This window comes from Oncorhynchus masou, unplaced genomic scaffold (genome assembly GCF_036934945.1).
Source record: "Oncorhynchus masou masou isolate Uvic2021 unplaced genomic scaffold, UVic_Omas_1.1 unplaced_scaffold_3340, whole genome shotgun sequence".
NCBI classification, from domain to species: Eukaryota; Metazoa; Chordata; class Actinopteri; order Salmoniformes; family Salmonidae; genus Oncorhynchus; species Oncorhynchus masou.
In genome coordinates, this window is record NW_027009753.1 from 13,986 (window position 1) to 39,676 (window position 25,691).

Below are 25,691 nucleotides of genomic sequence, written 5' to 3' on the forward strand. Positions count from 1 at the left end.
TTCTCTGTTTTCGATTTTATTTGGGTTTCCATGTCAGATGTCCGACACACTCAAACCAACCACAGTACAGAGGGGAAGTGAGGTGAAGCGGAAGTCGTCAGCCAGATGTTTTCTGAACTCAGGTCTGGGGATCTCAAAGTTTTGGTTTTTGGTCCTAAAAAAAATATATATATATATATTTTTTTTTAGGACCAAAAACCATATATATATATATTGAAGCGGCTCTGTAGCTCAGTTGGTAGAGCTTGGCGTTTGTAAACGCCAGGGTAGTGGGTTCGATTCCCTCTGAGCGAAGGCAGTCTCCCTCTGAGCGAAGGCAGTCTCCCTCTGAGCGAAGGCAGTCTCCCTTTACTTTCAATGCATTTTCCCTCAAAAGCTGGGTAAACACACTCCCCACAAGCATATATATATACACACACAGCAGACGCCTTTATCCCACACAAGCATACATTTTACGTATGAGTGGTCCCGGGAATCGAACCCACTACCCTGGCGTTTACAAGCGTCATGCTCTACCAACTGAGCTACAGAGCCTCTTCAAATTAGCAAAGCTTGATATTGTGTTGATTGTTTGAAATCGTCCGTAATGCTCGGGCAACAACAGAAGCATGCACCCCTTGGGGTTCCCAGGAAAGAGATTGTGATCCAGGGCCAGGTACGTTTTCATTCCCCTAAAGGTTAAGGTTAATATTGAGGGTTTTACAGTCATCTTACTTGGCAAAAATCTGGTTAATCAACAACAACAAAATCTATGTAATGACATTGAATGAACGATGTGGAAAATTACTTCCCTTCAGGGTTGGGGGCCAATTCCCATATCAACTCCAGTCAATTCAGGAAGTACGTTGAAATTTAAATTCTCGCCAATGAGAAACATTTGGAATTTGATTTACTTTTGGAATTAAAACAGAATTTGAGGCCAAACCTGCTTCCCTACAGGTCGGCACAAAGACTACAACCCTGCTTCCCTACAGGTCGGTACAAAGACTACAACCCTGCTTCCCTACAGGTCGGTACAAAGACTACAACCCTGCTTCCCGACAGGTCGGCACAAAGACTACAACCCTGCTTCCCTACGGGTCGGTACAAAGACTACAACCCTGCTTCCCTACGGGTCGGTACAAAGACTACAACCCTGCTTCCCTACGGGTCGGTACAAAGACAGTATATGAGTGAGAGATGCAACATGCAAAACTTCTGATTTTATAAAACAGGCAAAAGGGACAAAAGTTGTTCCACACGGTTTGTGTTGTAAGACAAATGCAAATTATTTAAAGTTCGGACATATTTATAACAACAATGATTTATTTTTGTTGGTATTGTTCTCTCACTTTGCTACCTTGTATGAGAGGAGAGAAACCCGTCATCGCTTAATACAAACATAATTTGTTCACTTTTCATAACAGTTCAGGCAGATACGAGGCTAGTCCAGGCCAATAACAAAACTAAAAACTACAACTGTCCTTGCCAGTTACAGCAATACTGCTACCCAGTACATAAAAACACACTCATCACGTACTGTCTAAGACAACCGATGAACAGAAATACTGGGGTCACATTGTCTCTTTCACTGACTGGCTAACTGCCTGCCTGTATGACAAACAAAAATAACTGATTTGACCAGAGACCGAGAGGGAGACGGAGAGAGATACACATGAAAAGAGAGGTATAGGATGCATGCCGTGCAGCTGTTTAGTTTTGTAGATTTAAAAAAAAAAAAAGGTTGGTTTTTTTTGACCCAGGGTTTGGAGAAGCCCTTTGTGCTCTCTTCCTCCCTCACTCCTTCCTCTTCTTCACCTCCTCCTTATTTCAGCTCCTCCACCTCTTGTTTGACCTCTGCTACGTAGTGGTGATCCTTCCCATGAGCCACTTCCATGATGGCGATCGCCTGGACAGGAAGTGACACGTTACACATCATCGTTTGTTGATCGTCACCATCTATATATTTTCGAAAAACTGATTTTAAACCTAACCACTCTGAAAAGCGTATGCCTAACTTTGAATTATTATTATTATTATTTATTTTTCACGATTCAGCTCATCTAGACTTTGCAGCTTGGACATCTAGTGGGAACCCGAGGTCAGGGATATCTGACTACACCAGAGAGCTACAGAAATACAAAACCCTGGGTACTCCATCTCTGCAGTAACACACCTGATTCAGTTGATCAATGTGTGTGTGTGTGTGTGTGTGTGTACTTCCTGAATGCCCTGGTGAATGACGGGGCTTACCTTCCTTAATGCCTTGACTCCCTGGGTCTTCCTCTCAAGTCCCAGGTAGAGACGGCCCAGTTTCAGGTACATGGAGGCCACGTTCAGAGAATAGGCTGGGTAGTGGACACTGGAAACACAGGAGAGATGAACCAATCAGAGAATAGGCTGGGTAGTGGACACTGGAAACACAGGAGAGATGAACCAATCAGAGAGCAGGCTGGGTAGTGGACACTGGAAACACAGGAGAGATGAACCAATCAGAGAACAGGCTGGGTAGTGGACACTGGAAACACAGAAGAGATGAACCAATCAGAGAATAGGCTGGGTAGTGGACACTGGAAACACAGGAGAGATGAACCAATCAGAGAGCAGGCTGGGTAGTGGACACTGGAAACACAGGAGAGATGAACCAATCAGAGAATAGGCTGGGTAGTGGACACTGGAAACACAGGAGAGATGAACCAATCAGAGAATAGGCTGGGTAGTGGACACTGGAAACACAGGAGAGATGAACCAATCAGAGAATAGGCTGGGTAGTGGACACTGGAAACACAGGAGAGATGAACCAATCAGAGATCAGGCTGGGTAGTGGACACTGGAAACACAGGAGAGATGAACCAATCAGAGATCAGGCTGGGTACTGGACACTGGACACACAGGAGAGATGAACCAATCAGAGAATAGGCTGGGTAGTGGACACTGGACACACAGGAGAGATGAACCAATCAGAGAATAGGCTGCGTAGTGGACACTGGACACACAGGAGAGATGAACCAATCAGAGAGCAGGCTGGGTAGTGGACACTGGACACACAGGAGAGATGAACCAATCAGAGAACAGGCTGGGTAGTGGACACTGGACACACAGGAGAGATGAACCAATCAGAGAATAGGCTGGGTAGTGGACACTGGACACACAGGAGAGATGAACCAATCAGAGAGCAGGCTGGGTAGTGGACACTGGACACACAGGAGAGATGAACCAATCAGAGAACAGGCTGGGTAGTGGACACTGGAAACACAGGAGAGATGAACCAATCAGAGAACAGGCTGGGTAGTGGACACTGGACACACAGGAGAGATGAACCAATCAGAGAGCAGGCTGGGTAGTGGACACTGGACACACAGGAGAGATGAACCAATCAGAGAATAGGCTGGGTAGTGGACACTGGAAACACAGGAGAGATGAACCAATCAGAGAATAGGCTGGGTAGTGGACACTGGAAACACAGGAGAGATGAACCAATCAGAGAACAGGCTGTGTCGTAGACACTGGACACACAGGAGAGATGAACCAATCAGAGAGCAGGCTGGGTAGTGGACACTGGACACACAGGAGAGATGAACCAATCAGAGAATAGGCTGGGTAGTGGACACTGGAAACACAGGAGAGATGAACCAATCAGAGAACAGGCTGGGTCGTAGACACTGGACACACAGGAGAGATGAACCAATCAGAGAGCAGGCTGGGTAGTGGACACTGGACACACAGGAGAGATGAACCAATCAGAGAGCAGGCTGGGTAGTGGACACTGGAAACACAGGAGAGATGAACCAATCAGAGAACAGGCTGGGTCGTAGACACTGGACACACAGGAGAGATGAACCAATCAGAGAATAGGCTGGGTAGTGGACACTGGAAACACAGGAGAGATGAACCAATCAGAGAACAGGCTGGGTAGTGGACACTGGAAACACTGGAGAGATGAACCAATCAGAGAACAGGCTGGGTAGTGGACACTGGAAACACAGGAGAGATGAACCAATCAGAGAACAGGCTGGGTAGTGGACACTGGAAACACAGGAGAGATGAACCAATCAGAGAACAGGCTGGGTAGTGGACACTGGAAACACAGGAGAGATGAACCAATCAGAGAACAGGCCGGGTAGTGGACACTGGAAACACAGGAGAGATGAACCAATCAGAGAACAGGCTGTGTAGTAGACACTGGACACACAGGAGAGATGAACCAATCAGAGAACAGGCTGGGTAGTGGACACTGGACACACAGGAGAGATGAACCAATCAGAGAACAGGCTGGGTAGTGGAATGTAAACGCTGTTTACAGACTTTTTGTATTTTGTTTTATTTGGGGAGCGCGTTTCCACAGATTTTGAGGGAAAATGCATTGAAAGTAAAGGGAGACTGCCTTCGCTCAGCGGGAGACTGACTCCGCTCAGCGCCAGACTGACTCCGCTCAGCGCCAGACTGACTCCGCTCAGCGCCAGACTGACTCCGCTCAGCGCCAGACTGACTCCGCTCAGCGCCAGACTGACTCCGCTCAGCGCCAGACTGACTCCGCTCAGCGCCAGACTGACTCCGCTCAGCGCCAGACTGACTCCGCTCAGCGCCAGACTGACTCCGCTCAGCGCCAGACTGACTCCGCTCAGAGGAGACTGACTCCACTCAGAGGAGACCGACTCCACTCAGCGCCAGACTGACTCCACTCAGCGCCAGACTGACTCCACTCAGCGCCAGACTGACTCCACTCAGCGCCAGACTGACTCCACTCAGCGCCAGACTGACTCCACTCAGAGGGAGACTGACTCCACTCAGAGGGAGACTGACTCCACTCAGAGGAGACCGACTCCACTCAGCGCCAGACTGACTCCACTCAGCGCCAGACTGACTCCACTCAGCGCCAGACTGACTCCACTCAGCGCCAGACTGACTCCACTCAGCGCCAGACTGACTCCACTCAGCGCCAGACTGACTCCACTCAGAGGGAGACTGACTCCGCTCAGCGCCAGACTGACTCCGCTCAGCGCCAGACTGACTCCGCTCAGCGCCAGACATAAACAGCACCCCGCCACAAAGACTCCGCTCAGCGCCAGACTGACTCCGCTCAGCGCCAGACGGACTCCGCTCAGCGCCAGACTGACTCCGCTCAGCGCCAGACCGACTCCGCTCAGCGCCAGACCGACTCCGCTCAGCGCCAGACCGACTCCGCTCAGCGCCAGACCGACTCCGCTCAGCGCCAGACCGACTCCGCTCAGAGGAGACCGACTCCGCTCAGCGCCAGACCGACTCCGCTCAGAGGGAGACCGACTCCGCTCAGCGCCAGACCGACTCCGCTCAGAGGGAGACCGACTCCGCTCAGAGGGAGACCGACTCCGCTCAGAGGAGACCGACTCCGCTCAGAGGGAGACCGACTCCGCTCAGCGCCAGACCGACTCCGCTCAGAGGGAGACCGACTCCGCTCAGCGCCAGACCGACTCCGCTCAGCGCCAGACCGACTCCGCTCAGCGCCAGACCGACTCCGCTCAGCGCCAGACCGACTCCGCTCAGAGGGAGACCGACTCCGCTCAGAGGGAGACCGACTCCGCTCAGAGGGAGACAGACTCCGCTCAGAGGGAGACAGACTCCGCTCAGAGGGAGACAGACTCCGCTCAGAGGGAGACAGACTCCGCTCAGAGGAGACAGACTCCGCTCAGAGGGAGACAGACTCCGCTCAGCGCCAGACCGACTCCGCTCAGCGCCAGACCGACTCCGCTCAGCGCCAGACCGACTCCGCTCAGCGCCAGACCGACTCCGCTCAGCGCCAGACCGACTCCGCTCAGCGCCAGACCGACTCCGCTCAGCGCCAGACCGACTCCGCTCAGCGGAGACCGACTCCGCTCAGAGGAGACCGACTCCGCTCAGAGGAGACCGACTCCGCTCAGAGGGAGACCGACTCCGCTCAGAGGGAGACCGACTCCGCTCAGAGGAGACCGACTCCGCTCAGAGGGAGACCGACTCCGCTCAGAGGGAGACCGACTCCGCTCAGCGCCAGACCGGCTCCGCTCAGCGCCAGACCGGCTCCGCTCAGAGGGAGACCGACTCCGCTCAGCGCCAGACCGACTCCGCTCAGAGGAGACCGACTCCGCTCAGAGGAGACCGACTCCGCTCAGCGCCAGACCGACTCCGCTCAGCGCCAGACCGACTCCGCTCAGCGCCAGACCGACTCCGCTCAGCGCCAGACCGACTCCGCTCAGCGCCAGACCGACTCCGCTCAGCGCCAGACCGACTCCGCTCAGCGCCAGACCGACTCCGCTCAGCGGGAGACCGACTCCGCTCAGAGGGAGACCGACTCCGCTCAGAGGAGACCGACTCCGCTCAGCGGGAGACCGACTCCGCTCAGCGCCAGACCGACTCCGCTCAGCGCCAGACCGACTCCGCTCAGAGGGAGACCGACTCCGCTCAGCGGGGAGACCGACTCCGCTCAGCGCCAGACCGACTCCGCTCAGAGGGAGGCCGACTCCGCTCAGCGCCAGACCGACTCCGCTCAGCGGGAGACCGACTCCGCTCAGCGGGAGACCGACTCCGCTCAGCGGGAGACCGACTCCGCTCAGCGGGAGACCGACTCCGCTCAGAGGAGACCGACTCCGCTCAGCGCCAGACCGACTCCGCTCAGCGCCAGACCGACTCCGCTCAGCGCCAGACCGACTCCGCTCAGCGCCAGACCGACTCCGCTCAGAGGAGACCGACTCCGCTCAGCGGGAGACCGACTCCGCTCAGCGCCAGACCGACTCCGCTCAGAGGGAGACCGACTCCGCTCAGAGGGAGACCGACTCCGCTCAGCGCCAGACCGACTCCGCTCAGCGCCAGACCGACTCCGCTCAGCGCCAGACCGACTCCGCTCAGCGCCAGACCGACTCCGCTCAGCGCCAGACCGACTCCGCTCAGCGCCAGACCGACTCCGCTCAGCGCCAGACCGACTCCGCTCAGCGCCAGACCGACTCCGCTCAGCGCCAGACCGACTCCGCTCAGCGCCAGACCGACTCCGCTCAGCGCCAGACCGACTCCGCTCAGCGCCAGACCGACTCCGCTCAGCGCCAGACCGACTCCGCTCAGAGGGAGACCGACTCCGCTCAGCGCCAGACCGACTCCGCTCAGCGCCAGACCGACTCCGCTCAGCGGGAGACCGACTCCGCTCAGCGGGAGACCGACTCCGCTCAGCGGGAGACCGACTCCGCTCAGCGGGAGACCGACTCCGCTCAGCGGGAGACCGACTCCGCTCAGCGCCAGACCGACTCCGCTCAGCGCCAGACCGACTCCGCTCAGCGCCAGACCGACTCCGCTCAGCGCCAGACCGACTCCGCTCAGCGCCAGACCGACTCTGCTCAGCGCCAGACCGACTCCGCTCAGAGGGAGACCGACTCCGCTCAGCGGGAGACCGACTCCGCTCAGCGCCAGACCGACTCCGCTCAGAGGGAGACCGACTCCGCTCAGCGGGAGACCGACTCCGCTCAGCGCCAGACCGACTCCGCTCAGCGGGAGACCGACTCCGCTCAGCGGGAGACCGACTCCGCTCAGCGGGGAGACCGACTCCGCTCAGCGGGAGACCGACTCCGCTCAGCGGGAGACCGACTCCGCTCAGCGGGAGACCGACTCCGCTCAGCGGGAGACCGACTCCGCTCAGCGGGAGACCGACTCCGCCCAGAGGGAGACCGACTCCGCCCAGAGGGAGACCGACTCCGCCCAGAGGGAGACCGACTCCGCCCAGAGGGAGACCGACTCCGCCCAGAGGGAGACTGACTTCACTCAAGAATAGCGTTTGTTGTACACATGACTAAGTCTCTTTGGATAAAAGCGTCTGCTGTATGTTTTAGTCACCTGTATGGATGAATGATCTTCTCTCCGTAGCTCATGGCTCCGTCCCAGTCCTGCATGTACAGACAGACTCCCATGGCCTGGTACATCATGTGAAGCACGTACACGTTAGTGTCTGCAAATATAGAGCTCATCTTCTCCTGGCTCAACTCACAGATCTCCAGCAGGTCACTAGGGGGTGCTAGAGGGTCAAGGACTCAATACAACAGATTATTTTATTTTTCATTTCCCCTTTATTTAACCAGGTAGGCTAGTTGAGGACACCTATATTTAACTAGGTAGGCAAGTTGAGAACACCTTTATTTAACCAGGTAGGCTAGTTGAGGACACCTTTATTTAACCAGGTAGGCCAGTTGAGAACAAGTTCTTATTTACAACTGTGACCTGGCCAAGATAAAGCAAAGCAGTGTGACACAAACAACAACAGAGTTACACATGGAGTTAACAGATAATAGCACAATAGAAAAATCTATATAGTGTGTGTGCAAATGTAGAAGAGTAGGGAGGTAAGGCAATAAATGGGCCATAGAGGTGAAATAATTACAATTTGGCATTAACACTGGAGTGATAGATGTGCAGAAGATGAATGTGCAAGTAGAGGCACTGGGGTGCAAAGGAGCAAGATAAATACAGCATGGGGATGAGGTAGTTGGGTGGGCTGTTTACAGATGGGCTTTGTACAGGTGCAGTGACCAGTAAGCTGCTCTGACAGCTGATGCTTAAAGTTAGTGAGGGAGATATAAGTCTCAAGATTCATTGATTATTGCAGTTCGTTCCAGTCATTGGCAGCAGAGAACTGGAAGAAAAGGCGGCCAAAGGTCGGAGTTGGCTTTGGGGATGACCAGTGAAATCTACCTGCTGGAGCGAGTGCTACAGGTGGGTGTTGCTATGGTGACCAGTGAAATATACCTGCTGGAGTGCGTGCTACAGGTGGGTGTTGCTATGGTGACCAGTGAGCTGACATAATGCGGGGCTTTACCTAGCAAAGACTTATAGATGACCTGGAGCCAGTGGATTTGGCAATAAATATGAGCGAGGGCCAACCAACGAGAGTGTACAGGTTGCAGTGGTGGGTAGTATATGGGGCATTGGTGATAAAACGGATGGCACTGTGATAGACTGCATCCAATTAGCTACAGTGCCTTGCGAAAGTATTCGGCCCCCTTGAACTTTGCGACCTTTTGCCACATTTCAGGCTTCAAACAAAGACCTGCCTGGTGTGTTCCTTGTTCTTCATGATGCTCTCTGCGCTTTTAACAGACCTCTGAGACTATCACAGTGCAGGTGCATTTATACGGAGACTTGATTACACACAGGTGGCTTGTATTTATCATCATTAGTCATTTAGGTCAACATTGGATCATTCAGAGATCCTCACTGAACTTCTGGAGAGAGTTTGCTGCACTGAAAGTAAAGGGGCTGAATAATTTTGCACGGCCAATTTTTCAGTTTTTGATTTGTTAAAAAAGTTTGAAATATCCAATAAATGTCGTTCCACTTCATGATTGTGTCCCACTTGTTGTTGATTCTTCACAAAAAAATACAGTTTTATATCTTTATGTTTGAAGCCTGAAATGTGGCAAAAGGTCGCAAAGTTCAAGGGGGCCGAATACTTTCGCAAGGCACAGTAAGTAGAGTGTAGGAGGCTATTTTGTAGATGACATCGCCGAAGTCAAGGATCGGTAGGATAGTCAGTTTTGCGGAGGAGGAGGTAGATAAAGTGAGTGTGGGGATGGAGAAAGCGAAAGATGCTAAGAGGTGTATAACAGGGAAAAGGATATTCTTGTAGTGCTTTGCTCTACGGAACTCTTCAATAACATTCCTGGCATAGTGAACCATCTTTCTGACCTCCTCTGGCTGTGGGGGAGAGCTCAACTTTTGAAGCGCCATCTTACCTCCATCCTAGGAGACAGTAGAGAGAGACAATAGAGACAAGAGAGAGACACAGAGACTCAATACAGCGGCAGGTAGCCTAGTGGTTAGAGAGGTGGACTAGCAAGTTCAAACCCCTGTCGTTCTGCCCCTGAACAGGCAGTTAACCCACTGTTCCTAGGCTGTCATTGAAAATAAGAATTTTTTCTTAACTGACTTGCCTAGTAAAATAAAGGTAAAAAAAACAGAAGAGAGAGAGAGAGACACAGAAGAGAGAGAGAGAGACACACAGAAGAGACAGAAGAGAAAGAGAAGAGAGAGAGAGAGAGAGAAAGAGAAGAAAGAGAGACAGAAGAGAGGGACAGAAGAGAGGGACAGAAGAGAGGGGGACAGAAAGGAGGGGGACAGAAGAAAGGGACAGAAGAAAGGGACAGAAGAGAGGGACAGAAGAGAGGGACAGAAGAAAGGGACAGAAGAGAGGGACAGAAAGGAGGGGGACAGAAGAAAGGGACAGAAGAAAGGGACAGAAGAAAGGGACAGAAGAGAGGGACAGAAGAGAGGGACAGAAGAGAGAGACAGAAGAGAGACAAAAGAGAGACAGAAGAGAGGGACAGAAGAGAGGGACAGAAGAGAGGGACAGAAGAGAGGGACAGAAGAGAGGGACAGAAGAGAGGGACAGAAGAGAGGGACAGAAGAGAGGGACAGAAGAGAGGGACAGAAGAGAGGGACAGAAGAGAGGGACAGAAGAGAGGGACAGAAGAGAGGGACAGAAGAGAGGGAGAAGAGAGGGACAGAAGAGAGGGAGAAGAGAGAGAGAAGAGAGAGACAGAAGAGAGAAGAGAGACAGAAGAGAGGGACAGAAGAGAGGGACAGAAGAGGGACAGAAGAGAGGGACAGAAGAGAGGGACAGAAGAGAGGGACAGAAGAGAGGGACAGAAGAGAGACAAAGAGAGACAGAGAGAGAGGGACAGAAGAGAGGGACAGAAGAGAGGGACAGAAGAGAGGGACAGAAGAGAGGGACAGAAGAGAGGGACAGAAGAGAGGGACAGAAGAGAGGGACAGAAGAGAGGGAGAGAGACAGAAGAGAGAGAGACAAAAGAAAGACATCTGAAACTGAAAGAAATGAGGGCGAGAATGGCTCCAGAGAGGATTGCATGTATTCTAGTTTTCACACGAGGACACGCAGACCAATAACTAACACACACACAGCTGCAGTCTTCTTTACTGCAGTGCGTCTCACACCTTTACTGCAGTCACAGTGTGTGACCCACCCAGTTTTAAGAATTGTCCTTGTCTTGTATGGAGAGGGAAGAGGAGAATGTTAGCCCTGTTCCAGGAGAGATACCCTCCTGTAGGTTTAAACCAGGCCTCTCCAACCCTGTTCCTGGAGAGATACCCTCCTGTAGGTTTAAACCAGGCCTCTCCAACCCTGTTCCTGGAGAGATACACTCCTGTAGGTTTAAACCAGGCCACTCCAACCCTGTTCCTGGAGAGATACCCTCCTGTAGGTTTAAACCAGGCCTCTCCAACCCTGTTCCTGGAGAGATACCCTCCTGTAGGTTTAAACCAGGCCTCTCCAACCCTGTTCCTGGAGAGATACCCTCCTGTAGGTTTAAACCAGGCCTCTCCAACCCTGTTCCTGGAGAGATACACTCCTGTAGGTTTAAACCAGGCCTCTCCAACCCTGTTCCTGGAGAGATACCCTCCTGTAGGTTTAAACCAGGCCTCTCCAACCCTGTTCCTGGAGAGATACCCTCCTGTAGGTTTAAACCAGGCCTCTCCAACCCTGTTCCTGGAGAGCTACCCTCCTGTAGGTTTAAACCAGGGCTGCTAGTAGTAGTAGTAGTAGTAATGGTATTGGTGGTGGTAGTAGTAGTAGTAGTAATGGTATTGCTGGTAGTAGTAGTAGTAGTAATGGTATTGCTGGTAGTAGTAGTAGTAGTAATGGTATTGGTGGTGGTAGTAGTAGTAGTAGTAATGGTATTGTAGGTGGTAGTAGTAGTAGTAGTGGTATTGGTGGTGGTAGTAGTAGTAGTAGTGGTATTGGTGGTGGTAGTAGTAGTAGTAGTAATGGTATTGGTGGTGGTAGTAGTAGTAGTAGTAATGGTATTGGTGGTGGTAGTAGTAGTAGTAGTAATGGTATTGGTGGTGGTAGTAGTAGTAGTAGTGGTATTGGTGGTGGTAGTAGTAGTGGTATTGGTGGTGGTAGTAGTAGTAGTAGTGGTATTGGTGGTGGTAGTAGTAGTAGTAGTGGTATTGGTGGTGGTAGTAGTAGTAGTAGTGGTATTGGTGGTGGTAGTAGTAGTAGTAGTAATGGTATTGGTGGTGGTAGTAGTAGTAGTAGTAATGGTATTGGTGGTGGTAGTAGTAGTAGTAGTAATGGTATTGGTGGTGGTAGTAGTAGTAGTAGTAATGGTATTGGTGGTGGTAGTAGTAGTAGTAGTAATGGTATTGGTGGTGGTAGTAGTAGTAGTAGTAATGGTATTGGTGGTGGTAGTAGTAGTAATGGTATTGGTGGTGGTAGTAGTAGTAGTATTGGTGGTGGTAGTAGTAGTAGTAATGGTATTGGTGGTGGTAGTAGTAGTAGTAGTAGTATTGGTGGTGGTAGTAGTAGTAGTAGTAGTATTGGTGGTGGTAGTAGTAGTAGTAGTAGTATTGGTGGTGGTAGTAGTAGTAGTAGTAGTATTGGTGGTGGTGGTAGTAGTAGTAGTAGTATTGGTGGTGGTGGTAGTAGTAGTAGTAGTATTGGTGGTGGTGGTAGTAGTAGTAGTAGTAGTAGTAGTAGTAGTAGTAGTAGTGGTAGTAGTAGTAGTAGTAGTAATGGTATTGGTATTGGTAGTAGTAGTAGTAGTAATGGTATTGGTAGTAGTAGTAGTAGTAATGGTATTGGTGGTGGTAGTAGTAGTAGTAATGGTATTGGTGGTGGTAGTAGTAGTAGTAATGGTATTGGTGGTAGTAGTAGTAGTAGTAGTAATGGTATTGGTGGTAGTAGTAGTAGTAGTAGTAGTAGTAATGGTATTGGTGGTAGTAGTAGTAGTAGTAGTAGTAGTAATGGTATTGGTGGTAGTAGTAGTAGTAGTAGTAGTAGTAGTAGTAGTAATGGTATTGGTGGTAGTAGTAGTAGTAGTAGTAGTAGTAGTAGTAGTAATGGTGTTGGTGGTAGTAGTAGTAGTAATAACATTGGTAGTAGCAGTAGTAATACTAGTAGTAGTAGTTGTAAAATGGCAGTAGTAATAGTAGTATTGGTAATAGCATTGGTAGTAGTAGTAGTAGTTGTAATACTAGTAGCAGCAATGGTAGTAGTGTTCTCATAGGCTATGTGCTAGCTATTATGGTCTGGTTTGTACGTCTGAGGGTAGTAAGTTACTGTACCTTAGACCGTGTGGCACACTCATTACACACGCAGGTAAAGAAGTAGGAATCTCTCAGTCTCTCGTTCCTGTCGTCCGTCGGGTAGAGCAGGTCAATGTAACTGTTGAAGACCTACACAGAGAGAGGGAGGGTTGACAGACAGACAGGGTTAACTGGACCTCGAGAGAGAGAGAGAGGGAGGGTTGACAGACAGACAGGGTTAACTGGACCTCGAGAGAGAGAGAGAGAGAGAGAGGGAGGGTTGACAGACAGACAGGGTTAACTGGACCTCGAGAGAGAGAGAGAGAGAGAGAGAGAGAGAGAGAGAGAGAGAGAGAGAGAGAGAGAGAGAGAGAGAGAGAGAGACAGAGAGAGAGAGAGACAGAGACAGAGAGAGACAGAGAGAGAGAGAGAGAGAGAGAGAGAGAGAGAGAGAGAGAGAGAGAGAGGGTTAACTGGACCTCCACAGAGAGAGAGAGGAAGGGTTAACATGACCTCCACAGAGAGAGAGAGAGGGTTAACATGACCTCCACAGAGAGAGAGAGAGAGAGAGAGGGAGGAAGGGTGAACAGGACCTCCACAGAGAGAGAGAGAGAGGAAGGGTTAACATGACCTCCACAGAGAGAGAGAGAGAGAGAGAGAGAGAGAGAGAGAGAGAGAGAGAGAGAGAGAGAGAGAGAGAGAGAGAGAGAGAGAGAGAGGAAGGTGAACAGGACCTCTACAGAGAGAGAGAGGAAGGGTTAACATGACCTCCACAGAGAGAGAGAGAGAGAGGGTTAACTGGACCTCCACAGAGAGAGAGAGAGAGAGGAGGAAGGGTGAACAGGACCTCCACAGAGAGAGAGAGAGAGGAAGGGTTAACATGACCTCCACAGAGAGAGAGAGAGAGAGAGAGAGAGAGAGAGAGAGGAAGGGTGAACAGGTCCTCCACAGAGAGAGAGAGGAAGGGTTAACATGACCTCCACAGAGAGAGAGAGAGAGGAAGGGTGAACAGGACCTCTACAGAGAGAGAGAGGGAGGGTTAACTAGACCAGGGTTAGAGTTCAGGTTTATTGGGTGTTTGGTATGGTGTGTGAGTGTTCAGTGTGTGTGGCTTGGTTATTCTATCCTTGTGTGAACCTAAAAACCCTAAAAAGGAAAACAAGGAAAATGTGTGTGCGTGCGTGCGTCTCAGCGCGCGCGTGTGTCTCAGCGTGTGTTCAGGCCAGGTCTCACCTCGTCTCCAGGCTGGATGTCCTGCACGGCTCGTACCTCAGCTACTGTCCCCTTATAGGTGACGATGACGTTAGGACTACAACTATGGTTCATCAACGCTACACTGGAGGGAGGAGAGAGAGGGACGAGAGAGAGGGACGAGAGAGAGGGATGAGAGAGGGAGGAAAGAGGGACGAGAGAGAGGGACGAGAGAGAGGGATGAGAGAGAGGGACGAGAGAGAGGGACGAGAGAGGGAGAAATTAAGATAACGTCTTTGTGTCATCCATTCGCAATGATTGCGATTCTATCATTCCTATCATGTATTTAATATCTCAATGTTTAAAATGTTGAATCCAACATTTTGAATACTGCCATTGCATTGGTGTGAATGGGCCCAGACAGTGACCACATTGTAGACTTACTCAGGGAACACAGCAGAGCCCAGGTGAGACAGCTCCTCATCCTCTATGGTGAAACCATTACAGTTTACCTACAGGGGGAGGTAGAGAGACAGGTGGGAGAAGGAGAGGGAGGGGGGTAGAGAGACAGGTGGGAGAAGGTGAGGGGAGGGGGGTAGAGAGACAGGTGGGAGAAGGGGGAGGGGAGGGGGTAGAGAGACAGGTGGGAGAAGGAGAGGGGAGGGGGTAGAGAGACAGGTGGGAGAAGGTGAGGGGAGGGGGGTTGAAGGGGTATGGGGGGTAGAGAGACAGATGGGAAAAGGGGAGGGGAGGGGGTAGAGAGAGGTGGGAGAGAGAGAGAGAGCAGACGTGTAAGGCCAAATATCTCTACTCCTCGTGGAAGCAGACAATAAATGCTAGTGGTCTGTCCTGACTAATGTAACTAAAGTCTAAAGGTCAGGTCCCTCAGGGCTGTCCTGAGTGGGTGAGAAGTCTAGTGTCATGGAGGCATTCAGGGGATTATGTGTGTGAGTGAGAGAGAGCCAGGCTACCCGTGTCCCACGCGAGCCAGGCTACCCGTGTCCCACGCGAGTCGAGTCAGCCAGGCTACCCGTGTCCCACGCGAGTCGAGTCAGCCAGGCTACCCGTGTCCCACGCGAGTCGAGTCAGCCAGGCTACCCGTGTCCCACGCGAGTCGAGTCAGCCAGGCTACCCGTGTCCCACGCGAGTCGAGTCAGCCAGGCTACCCGTGTCCCGCGAGAGTCGAGTCAGCCAGGCTACCCGTGTCCCACGCGAGTCGAGTCAGCCAGGCTACCCGTGTCCCACGCGAGTCGAGTCAGCCAGGCTACCCGTGTCCCACGCGAGTCGAGTCAGCCAGGCTACCCGTGACTGTGACCACAGCAGTAGTGATGATGCAGAGCTGCTGTAGCATAGATGTATACAAACTAGATCCCTATCCTCCTTACCTGTCCAAAGAGCACAGTGAGGGTTTGGTCATCAGGGAAGTCTATGTGTCGAGAGTAGAAATGATGCAGTGCAGCTATATCCGTCTGGTTCATCTCATTCTTCTCACTGTCCAACTTATCCAGGTCTGAGAGGGGGGAGGGGTGGTGGAGGGAAAGGAGAGAGAGAGAGAGGGGGGGTGGTGGAGAGAAAGGAGAGAGAGAGAGAGAGAGAGAGAGGGGGGTGGAGGGAAGGAGAGAGAGAAGGGGGTGGAGGGAAAGGAGAGAGAGAAGGGGGGTGGAGGGAAAGGAGAGAGAGAGAAGGGGGGTGGAGGGAAAGGAGAGAGAGAAGGGGGGGGGTGGAGGGAAAGGAGAGAGAGAAGGGGGGTGGAGGGAAGAGGAGAGAGAGAAGGGGGGGTGGAGGGAAAGGAGAGAGAGAAGGGGGTGGAGGGAAAGGAGAGAGAGAAGGGGGTGGAGGGAAAGGAGAGAGAGAAGGGGGGTGGAGGGAAAGGAGAGAGAGAAGGGGGTGGAGGGAAAGGAGAGAGAGAAGGGGGGTGGAGGGAAAGGAGAGAGAGAGAAGGGGGTGGAGGGAAAGGAGAGAGAGAAGGGGGTGGAGGGAAAGGAGAGAGAGAAGGGGGGTGGAGGGAAAGGAGAGAGAGAAGGGGGTGGAGGGAAAGGAGAGAGAGAGAAGGGGGGTGGAGGGAAAGGAGAGAGAGAAGGGGGGTGGAGGGAAAGGAGAGAGAGAAGGGGGTGGAGGGAGGGAAAGGAGAGAGAGAAGGGGGTGGAGGGAAAGGAGAGAGAGAAGGGGGGTGGAGGGAAAGGAGAGAGAGAAGGGGGTGGAGGGAAAGGAGAGAGAGAGAGGGGGGTGGAGGGAAAGGAGAGAGAGAAGGGGGGTGGAGGGAAAGGAGAGAGAGAAGGGGGTGGAGGGAAAGGAGAGAGAGAAGGGGGGTGGAGGGAAAGGAGAGAGAGAAGGGGGGGTGGAGGGAAAGGAGAGAGAGAGAGGGGGTGGAGGGAAAGGAGAGAGAGAGAAGGGGGTGGAGGGAAAGGAGAGAGAGAAGGGGGGTGGAGGGAAAGGAGAGAGAGAAGGGGGGTGGAGGGAAAGGAGAGAGAGAAGGGGGGGTGGAGGGAAAGGAGAGAGAGAAGGGGGGGGTGGAGGGAAAGGAGAGAGAGAGAGGGGGGTGGAGGGAAAGGAGAGAGAGAAAGGGGGGTGGAGGGAAAGGAGAGAGAGAGAAGGGGGTGGAGGGAAAGGAGAGAGAGAAGGGGGGTGGAGGAAAGGAGAGAGAGAAGGGGGTGGAGGGAAAGGAGAGAGAGAGAAGGGGGTGGAGGGAAAGGGAGAGAGAGAAGGGGGGTGGAGGGAAAGGAGAGAGAGAAGGGGGGGTGGAGGGAAAGGAGAGAGAGAGGGGGGGGTGGAGGGAAAGGAGAGAGAGAGGGGGGTGGAGGGAAAGGAGAGAGAGAGGGGGGTGGAGGGAAAGGAGGAGAGAGAGAAGGGGGGTGGAGGGGAAAGGAGAGAGAGAGAAGGGGGTGGAGGGAAAGGAGAGAGAGAAGGGGGGTGGAGGGAAAGGAGAGAGAGAAGGGGGGTGGAGGGAAAGGAGAGAGAGAAGGGGGTGGAGGGGAAAGGAGAGAGAGAAGGGGGGGTGGAGGGAAAGGAGAGAGAGAAGGGGGGTGGAGGGGAAAGGAGAGAGAGAAGGGGGGTGGAGGGAAAGGAGAGAGAGGGGGGGTGGAGGGAAAGGAGAGAGAGAGAGAAGGGGGTGGAGGGAAAGGAGAGAGAGAAGGGGGGTGGAGGGAAAGGAGAGAGAGAGAGGGGGGGGGGGTGGAGGGGGAAAGGAGAGAGAGAAGGGGGGGGGTGGAGGGAAAGGAGAGAGAGAGAGAGGGGGTGGAGGGAAAGGAGAGAGAGAAGGGGGGGTGGAGGGAAAGGAGAGAGAGAAGGGGGGTGGAGGGAAAGGAGAGAGAGAAGGGGGGGTGGAGGGGAAAGGAGAGAGAGAGAAGGGGGGGTGGAGGGAAAGGAGAGAGAGAAGGGGGGTGGAGGGAAAGGAGAGAGAGAAGGGGGGTGGAGGGAAAGGAGAGAGAGAAGGGGGGTGGAGGGAAAGGAGAGAGAGAAGGGGGGTGGAGGGAAAGGAGAGAGAGAAGGGGGGGGTGGAGGGAAAGGAGAGAGGGAAGGGGGTGGAGGGAAAGGAGAGAGAGAGGGGGGTGGTGGAGGGAAAGGAGAGAGAGGAGGTGGTGGAGGAGAGAGAGGAGGTGGTGGAGGATAGAGAGGAGGTGGTGGAGGAGAGAGAAAGGGGAGAGAGGAGGTGGTGGAGGAGAGAGAAAGGGGAGAGAGGAGGTGGTGGAGGAGAGAGAAAGGGGAGAGAGGAGGTGGTGGAGGAGAGAGAAAGTGGAGAGAGGAGGTGGTGGAGGAGAGAGAAAGGGGAGAGAGGAGGTGGTAGAGGAGAGAGAAAGGAGAGAGAGGAGGTGGTGGAGGAGAGAGAAAGGGGAGAGAGGAGGTGGTGGAGGAGAGAGAAAGGGGAGAGAGGTGGTGGTGGAGGAGAGAGAAAGGGGAGAGAGGAGGTGGTGGAGGAGAGAGAAAGTGGAGAGAGGAGGTGGTGGAGGAGAGAGAAAGGGGAGAGAGGAGGTGGTAGAGGAGAGAGAAAGGGGAGAGAGGAGGTGGTGGAGGAGAGAGAAAGGGGAGAGAGGTGGTGGTGGAGGAGAGAGAAAGGGGAGAGAGGAGGTGGTGGAGGAGAGAGAAAGGGGAGAGAGGAGGTGGTGGAGGAGAGAGAAAGGGGAGAGAGGAGGTGGTGGAGAGAGAAAGGGGAGAGAGGAGGTGGTGGAGGAGAGAGAAAGGGGAGAGAGGAGGTGGTGGAGGGGGAGGAGGCAGAGAAACATTAATCTTCCCATTTCAGGTCATACACTGAACAACATATAAACTCAATATAAAGTGTTGGTCCCATGGTTCATGAGCTGAAATAAAAGACCCCAGAAATGTTCCATACACACAAAAACCTTATTTCTCTCAAATGTTGTGCACAAATTTGTTTACATCCTTGTTTGTGAGCATTTCTCATTTGTCAAAATAATCCATCCACCTGACATGTGTGGCCTATCAAGAAGCTGATTATTAAACAGCATGATTGCACAGGTGCACCTTGTGCTGGGGACAATAAAAGGCCACTTTAAAATGTGCAGTTGTGTCACAACACAATGCCACAGATGTCTCAAGTTTTGACGGAGCGTGCAATTGGCATGCTGACCGCAGGAATGTCCAACACAGCTGTTGCCAGAGAAATTATTGATCATTTCTCTACCATAAGCAGCCTCCAAACGTTACTTTAGACAATTTACCAGTAAGTCCAACCGGCCTCAAAACTGTAGACGTCATGTAACCAGCCCAGGACCTCCACATACGGCTTCTTCACCTGCGGGATCGACTACATAAACTGTCGGGAACCGTCTCAGGGAAGCTCATCTGTGTGCTCGTCGTCCTCACCAGGGTCTTGACCCGACTGCAGTTCAGCGCTGTAACCGACTTCAGTGGGGAAATGCTCACCTCTGATGGAACCTGGCACGTTGGAGAAGTGTGCTCATCACGGACGAATCCTGGTCTCAACTGTACCGGGCAGATGGCAGACAGCGTGTGTGGAGTTGTTTATGCGAGAGGTTTGCTGACGTCAACGTTGGGAACAGAGTGCCCCATGGTGGCGATGGGGTTATGGTATAGGCTGACATACGCTACGGACAACAAACACAATTGCATTTTATCGATGTCAATTTGAATGCACAGAGATACCATGACAAGATCCAGAGGCCCATTGTCGTGCCATTCATCCACCACCATCACCTCATGTTTCAGCATGATAATACACAGGCCCATGTCGCAAGACTCTGTACACAATTCCTGGAAGCTGAAAATGTCCCAGTTATTCCCTGGCCTAGAAACACACCAGACAGGTCACCCAATGAGCATGTTTGGGATGCTCTGGATCGACGTGTACGACAGCGTGTTCCAGTTCCCGCAAATATCCAGCAACTTCACACAGCCATTGAAGAGGAGTGGGACAACATTCCACAGGCCACAATCAACAGCCTGATCAACTCTGTGAGAAGGAGATGTGTCGCGTTGCATGAAGCAAATGGTCACACCAGATACTGACTGGTTTTCTGATCCACGCCCCTTCCTTTTTTTTCTCTTTCATTTTGGTACAGCATCTGAATAGCCAGTCATCTGAAATGCATAGATTAGGTCCTAATTTTTTTTTATTGACAGATTTCCTTATATGAAATGTAAAAAAAAATAAAAAAAATAAAAAAGAAATCAGTAAAATATTTTCAATTATTTGGTTTATATTTTTTGTTCAGTGTACTATAGTCATCTAGAACACAACATATGAGTCAGATGCTTTCTTGTTGGCACAATGAGGTCAGACCGAGACTAGCCTGTACCCAGATCTGCTCTTGTCAACTGCATTGCTGTCTGCAAAAGTCCCTGTGGATCAGAAGGAGGGGGATACGTTCTTGGAAGGGGGGCTGGAGTCTGTGCACCTGCTAGGTCATGTGACAGGTGTGAGGGGTCATGATATATGCCAGCAGCCTGCTGTCTGTGCAGAAACCCGAAAGGCCTCCTCTACGAACAGCTAGACTAGAGGAACCCGAGAGGCCTCCCCAGACGAGAGGAACCCGAGAGGCCTCCCCAGACGAGAGGAACCCGAGAGGCCTCCCCAGACGAGAGGAACCCGAGAGGCCTCCCCAGACGAGAGGAACCCGAGAGGCCTCCCCAGACGAGAGGAAGCCGAGAGGCCTCCCCAGACGAGAGGAACCCGAGAGGCCTCCCCAGACGAGAGGAAGCCGAGAGGCCTCCCCAGACGAGAGGAAGCCGAGAGGCCTCCCCAGACGAGAGGAAGCCGAGAGGCCTCCCCAGACGAGAGGAAGCCGAGAGGCCTCCCCAGACGAGAGGAAGCCGAGAGGCCTCCCCAGACGAGAGGAAGCCGAGAGGCCTCCCCAGACGAGAGGAAGCCGAGAGGCCTCCCCAGACGAGAGGAAGCCGAGAGGCCTCCCCAGACGAGAGGAAGCCGAGAGGCCTCCCCAGACGAGAGGAAGCCGAGAGGCCTCCCCAGACGAGAGGAAGCCGAGAGGCCTCCCCAGACGAGAGGAAGCCGAGAGGCCTCCCCAGACGAGAGGAAGCCGAGAGGCCTCCCCAGACGAGAGGAAGCCGAGAGGCCTCCCCAGACGAGAGGAAGCCGAGAGGCCTCCCCAGACGAGAGGAAGCCGAGAGGCCTCCCCAGACGAGAGGAAGCGAGAGGCCTCCCCAGACGAGAGGAAGCGAGAGGCCTCCCCAGACGAGAGGAAGCGAGAGGCCTCCCCAGACGAGAGGAAGCGAGAGGCCTCCCCAGACGAGAGGAAGCGAGAGGCCTCCCCAGACTAGAGGAAGCGAGGAGGCCTCCCCAGACTAGAGGAAGCGAGAGGCCTCCCCAGACTAGAGGAAGCGAGAGGCCTCCCCAGACTAGAGGAACCCGAGAGGCCTCCCCAGACTAGAGGAACCGAGAGGCCTCCCCAGACTAGAGGAACCCGAGAGGCCTCCCCAGACGAGAGGAAGCGAGAGGCCTCCCTAGACTAGAGGAAGCGAGAGGCCTCCCTAGACTAGAGGAAGCGAGAGGCCTCCCTAGACTAGAGGAACCGAGAGGCCTCCCTAGACGAGAGGAAGCCGAGAGGCCTCCCTAGACTAGAGGTAGCGAGAGGCCTCCCTAGACTAGAGGAACCGAGAGGCCTCCCTAGACTAGAGGAACCGAGAGGCCTCCCTAGACGAGAGGAAGCGAGAGGCCTCCCTAGACTAGAGGAACCGAGAGGCCTCCCTAGACGAGAGGAAGCGAGAGGCCTCCCTAGACGAGAGGAAGCGAGAGGCCTCCCTAGACGAGAGGAAGCGAGAGGCCTCCCTAGACGAGAGGAAGCGAGAGGCCTCCCTAGACGAGAGGAAGCGAGAGGCCTCCCTAGACGAGAGGAACCGAGAGGCCTCCTAGACGAGAGGAAGCGAGAGGCCTCCCCAGACGAGAGGAAGCGAGAGGCCTCCCCAGACGAGAGGAAGCGAGAGGCCTCCCCAGACTAGAGGAAGCGAGAGGCCTCCCCAGACTAGAGGAAGGGAGAGGCCTCCCTAGACGAGAGGAAGCGAGAGGCCTCCCCAGACGAGAGGAAGCGAGAGGCCTCCCCAGACGAGAGGAAGCGAGAGGCCTCCCCAGACGAGAGGAAGCGAGAGGCCTCCCCAGACTAGAGGAAGGGAGAGGCCTCCTCCATGTTGGTCCAGTCCCACACAGACTCTGCCTATCCCCCCCTCTCTCAGTATGTACAGTCCAGGATACAAGTGTGTGTGTGTGTGTGTGTGTGTGTGTGTTCACTCCTTCCTCATTTGGCAGTGAGCCTGTACTATAGATCATCTATTAATAGTTCTACTGCAGGTCACACCATGTGACCAGCCACAGTTCTACTGTAGGTCAGACCATGTGACCAGCCCTAGTTCTACTGCAGGTCACACCATGTGACCAGCCCCAGTTCTACTGTAGGTCACTCCATGTGACTAGCTCCAGTTCTACTGCAGGTCACAACATGTGACTAGCTCTAGTTCTACTGTAGGTCACACCATGTGACTAGCTCTAGTTCTACTGTAGGTCACACCATGTGACCAGCTCTAGTTCTACTGTAGGTCACACCATGTGACCAGCTCTAGTTCTACTGTAGGTCACACCATGCAGCAATCACTAACTCAGAGAGGCTGCTGCCAACCAATCACAGGCCACTTTAACAATGTTGACATTTCTGACACTACTCATAAATGTATATACTGTATCTACTGCATCTTGCCTATGCCGCTCGGCCATCGCTCATCCACATATTTACATGTACATATTCTCATTCACCCCTTTTAGATGTGTGTGTATAAGGTATTTGTTGGGGAACTTGTTAGATATTACTGTACTGTTGGGAACTAGAAGCACAAGCAACTCGCAACACTCGCATTAACATCTGCTAACCATGTGTATGTGACCAAAAAAATTTGATGACATCTATACAAGCATTTTGCTCCGATTTTCACCTCAATATAGTGTGACATATAGTTGAAGTCGGAAGTTTACATACACTTAGGTTGGAGTCATTAAAACTCATTTTTCAACCACTCTACAAACTTCTTGTTAACGAACTATAGTTTTGGCAAGTCGGTGAGGACATCTACTTTGTACATGACACAAGTAATTTTTCCAACAATTGTTTACAGACAGATTATTTCACTTATCATTCACTGTATCACAATTCCAGTGGGTTAGAAGTTTACATACACGAAGTTGACTGCGCCTTCAAACAGCTTGGAAAATTCCAGAAAATTATGTCATGGGTTTAGAAGCTTCTGATAGGCTAATTGACATAATTTGAGTCAATTGGAGGTGTACCTGTGGATGTATTTCAAGGCCTACCTTCAAGCTCAGCGCCTCTTTGCTTGACATCATGGGGGAATCAAAAGAAATCAGCCAAGACCACAGAAAAAAAAATGTAGACCACCACAAGTCTGGTTCATCCTTGGGAGCAATTTCCAACCGCCTGAAGGTACCAAGTTCATCTGTACAAACAATAGTACACAAGTATAAACACCATGGGACCACGCAGCCGTCATACCGCTCAGGAAGGAGACGCGTTCTGTCTCCTAGAGATGAACGTACTTTGGTGCGACAAGTGCAAATCAATCCCAGAACAACAGAAAAGGACCTTGTGAAGATGCTGGAGGAAACAGGTACAAAAGTATCTATAACAGTTATAACAGTTAAACGAGTCCTATATCGACACAACCTGAAAGGCCGCTCAGCCAGGAAGCCAGACTACGGTTTGCAACTGCACATGGAGACAAAGATGGTACTTTTTGGAGAAATGTCCTCTGGTCTGATGAACCGAAAATAGAACTGTTTTGCCATGATGACCATCGTTATGTTTGGAGGAAAAAGGGGAAGATTTGCAAGCTGAAGAACACCATCCCAAACGTGAAGCACGGGGGTGGCAGCATCATGTTGTCGGGGTGCTTTGCTGTAGGAGGGACTGTTGCACTTCACAAAAATAGATGGCTGCATGAGGTTATGTGGATATATTGAAGCAACATCTCAAGACATCAGTCAGGAAGTTAAAGCTTGGTCGCAAATGTGTCTTCCAAATGGACTATAACCACAAGTATACTTCCAAAGTTGTGGCAAAATGGCTTAAGGACAAAAATGTCAAGGTATTGGATTGGCCATCACAAAGCCCTGACCTCAATCCTATAGAACATTTGTGGGCAGAACTGAAAAAGTGTGTGCGAGCAAGGAGGCCTCCAAACCTGACTCAGTTACACCAGCTCAGTCAGGGCCAAAATTCACCCAACTTATTGTGGGAAGCTTGTGGAAGGTTACCCGAAACATTGGACTCAAGTTAAACAATTTAAAGGCAATGCTACTAAATACTAATTGAGTTTATGTAAACTTCTGACCCACTGGGAATGTGATGAAAGAAATAAAATCATTCTCCACATATTATTCAGACATTTCACATTCTTAAAATCAAGTGGTGATCCTAACTGACCTAAAACAGGGAATTTTTTTACTGGGATTAAATGTCAGGAATTGTGAAAAAAAAAGTTTAAATGTATTTGGCTGAAGTGTATGTAAACTTCCAACTTCAACTGTATGTCCTATGTGGGGTTGCAATATTCTGGTAATTTCCCCCAAATCCCTTGGTTTTCCAGAAATCCCGGTTGGAGCACTCCGGAATTCCTGTTTATTCCCGCCATGATTCCGGGAATCCTCCAACTAGGATTTCTGAAAACCCTTTTGGGAGTTTTAGTACTATGTATCAAATCTGTGTACTTACGGGCTTCAAACTCGCTGAGGAGTAACAGCCTCTCTGACTGTGTCCGTTCCGTTGTGACTTTCTGGTGACACAGACGAAGCAGAACACATTTAGGGGGAATTGATCCACACACACACACAGACCCATCCACCAACCCACACACATCCACCAACCCACACTTACACAGACCCACCCACCAACCCACACAGACCCACCCACCAACCCATACATACACAGACCCATCCACATCCACCAACCCACACACATCCACCAACCCACCCACATCCACCAACCCACACACATCCACCAACCCACACACATCCACCCACCAACCCACACATACACAGAACCACCCACCAACCCACACATATACCCCCCCCCCCCTTAAATGATTTAGATGCACTATTGTAAAGTGGCTGTTCCACTGGATGTCATAAGGTGAATTCACCAATTTGTAAGTCGCTCTGGATAAGAGCGTCTGCCAAATGACTTAAATGTAAATGTAAATGTATACACAGACCCACCCACCAACCCACACATACACATCCACCAACCAACCCACACATACACATCCACCAACCAACCAACCCACACATACACATCCACCATCCACCCCACACATACACATCCACCATCCACCAACCCACACATCCACCAACCCACAGACCCACCCACCCACCCACCCACAGACCCACCCACCCACCCACCCACAGATCCACCCACCAACCACACACAACACCCACCAACCCACCAACCCACACAACCCACCCACAGACCCACCCACCCACAACCCACCCACACATACACAGACCCACCAACCCACCCACACAGACCCACCCACACCAACCAACACCCACCCACCAACCGACCCATCGACCCACCTGTTTCATGATGATCCTGGCCACCAATCTGACGGTCTCTGACGGACACCAGTTCTCCCATAGGAACACATGGCTGTACACTCCAACTTGTATCGGCCAGTCTCCCCTTCTACAGGTGTGAAAAGAAGGCAGACAGAACATATTAGAGACGTGCTTTACCCAAGGACACAGAACGCAAGTCTCGCAGGCAAGCCATCTGATGTGCCCCACTTGCCTTGGCAAACAAACTACTATCTATTCAAAACGGTTTCTGACAGAGAGCCAGAGGCATGAAAGATCGGCATGGCAACCACCAGAACTATTTGTCTGATTTACATATTCCTAAATGCTGTCATTATTATTATTTTAGCAGATGTTGTTATCCAGACTTATTCAGTATATATGGCCTATTCTGAATCAAATCCACAACCCCTACCCTACACCT

At 52.0% G+C, this 25,691-nt stretch overlaps 1 pseudogene; it reads right to left on the minus strand.

The window, feature by feature from the left end:
- Positions 1–25,376, minus strand: LOC135534389 (N-lysine methyltransferase SMYD2-A-like; annotated as a pseudogene).
- Between the last annotated feature and the right edge of the window lie 315 nt (positions 25,377–25,691).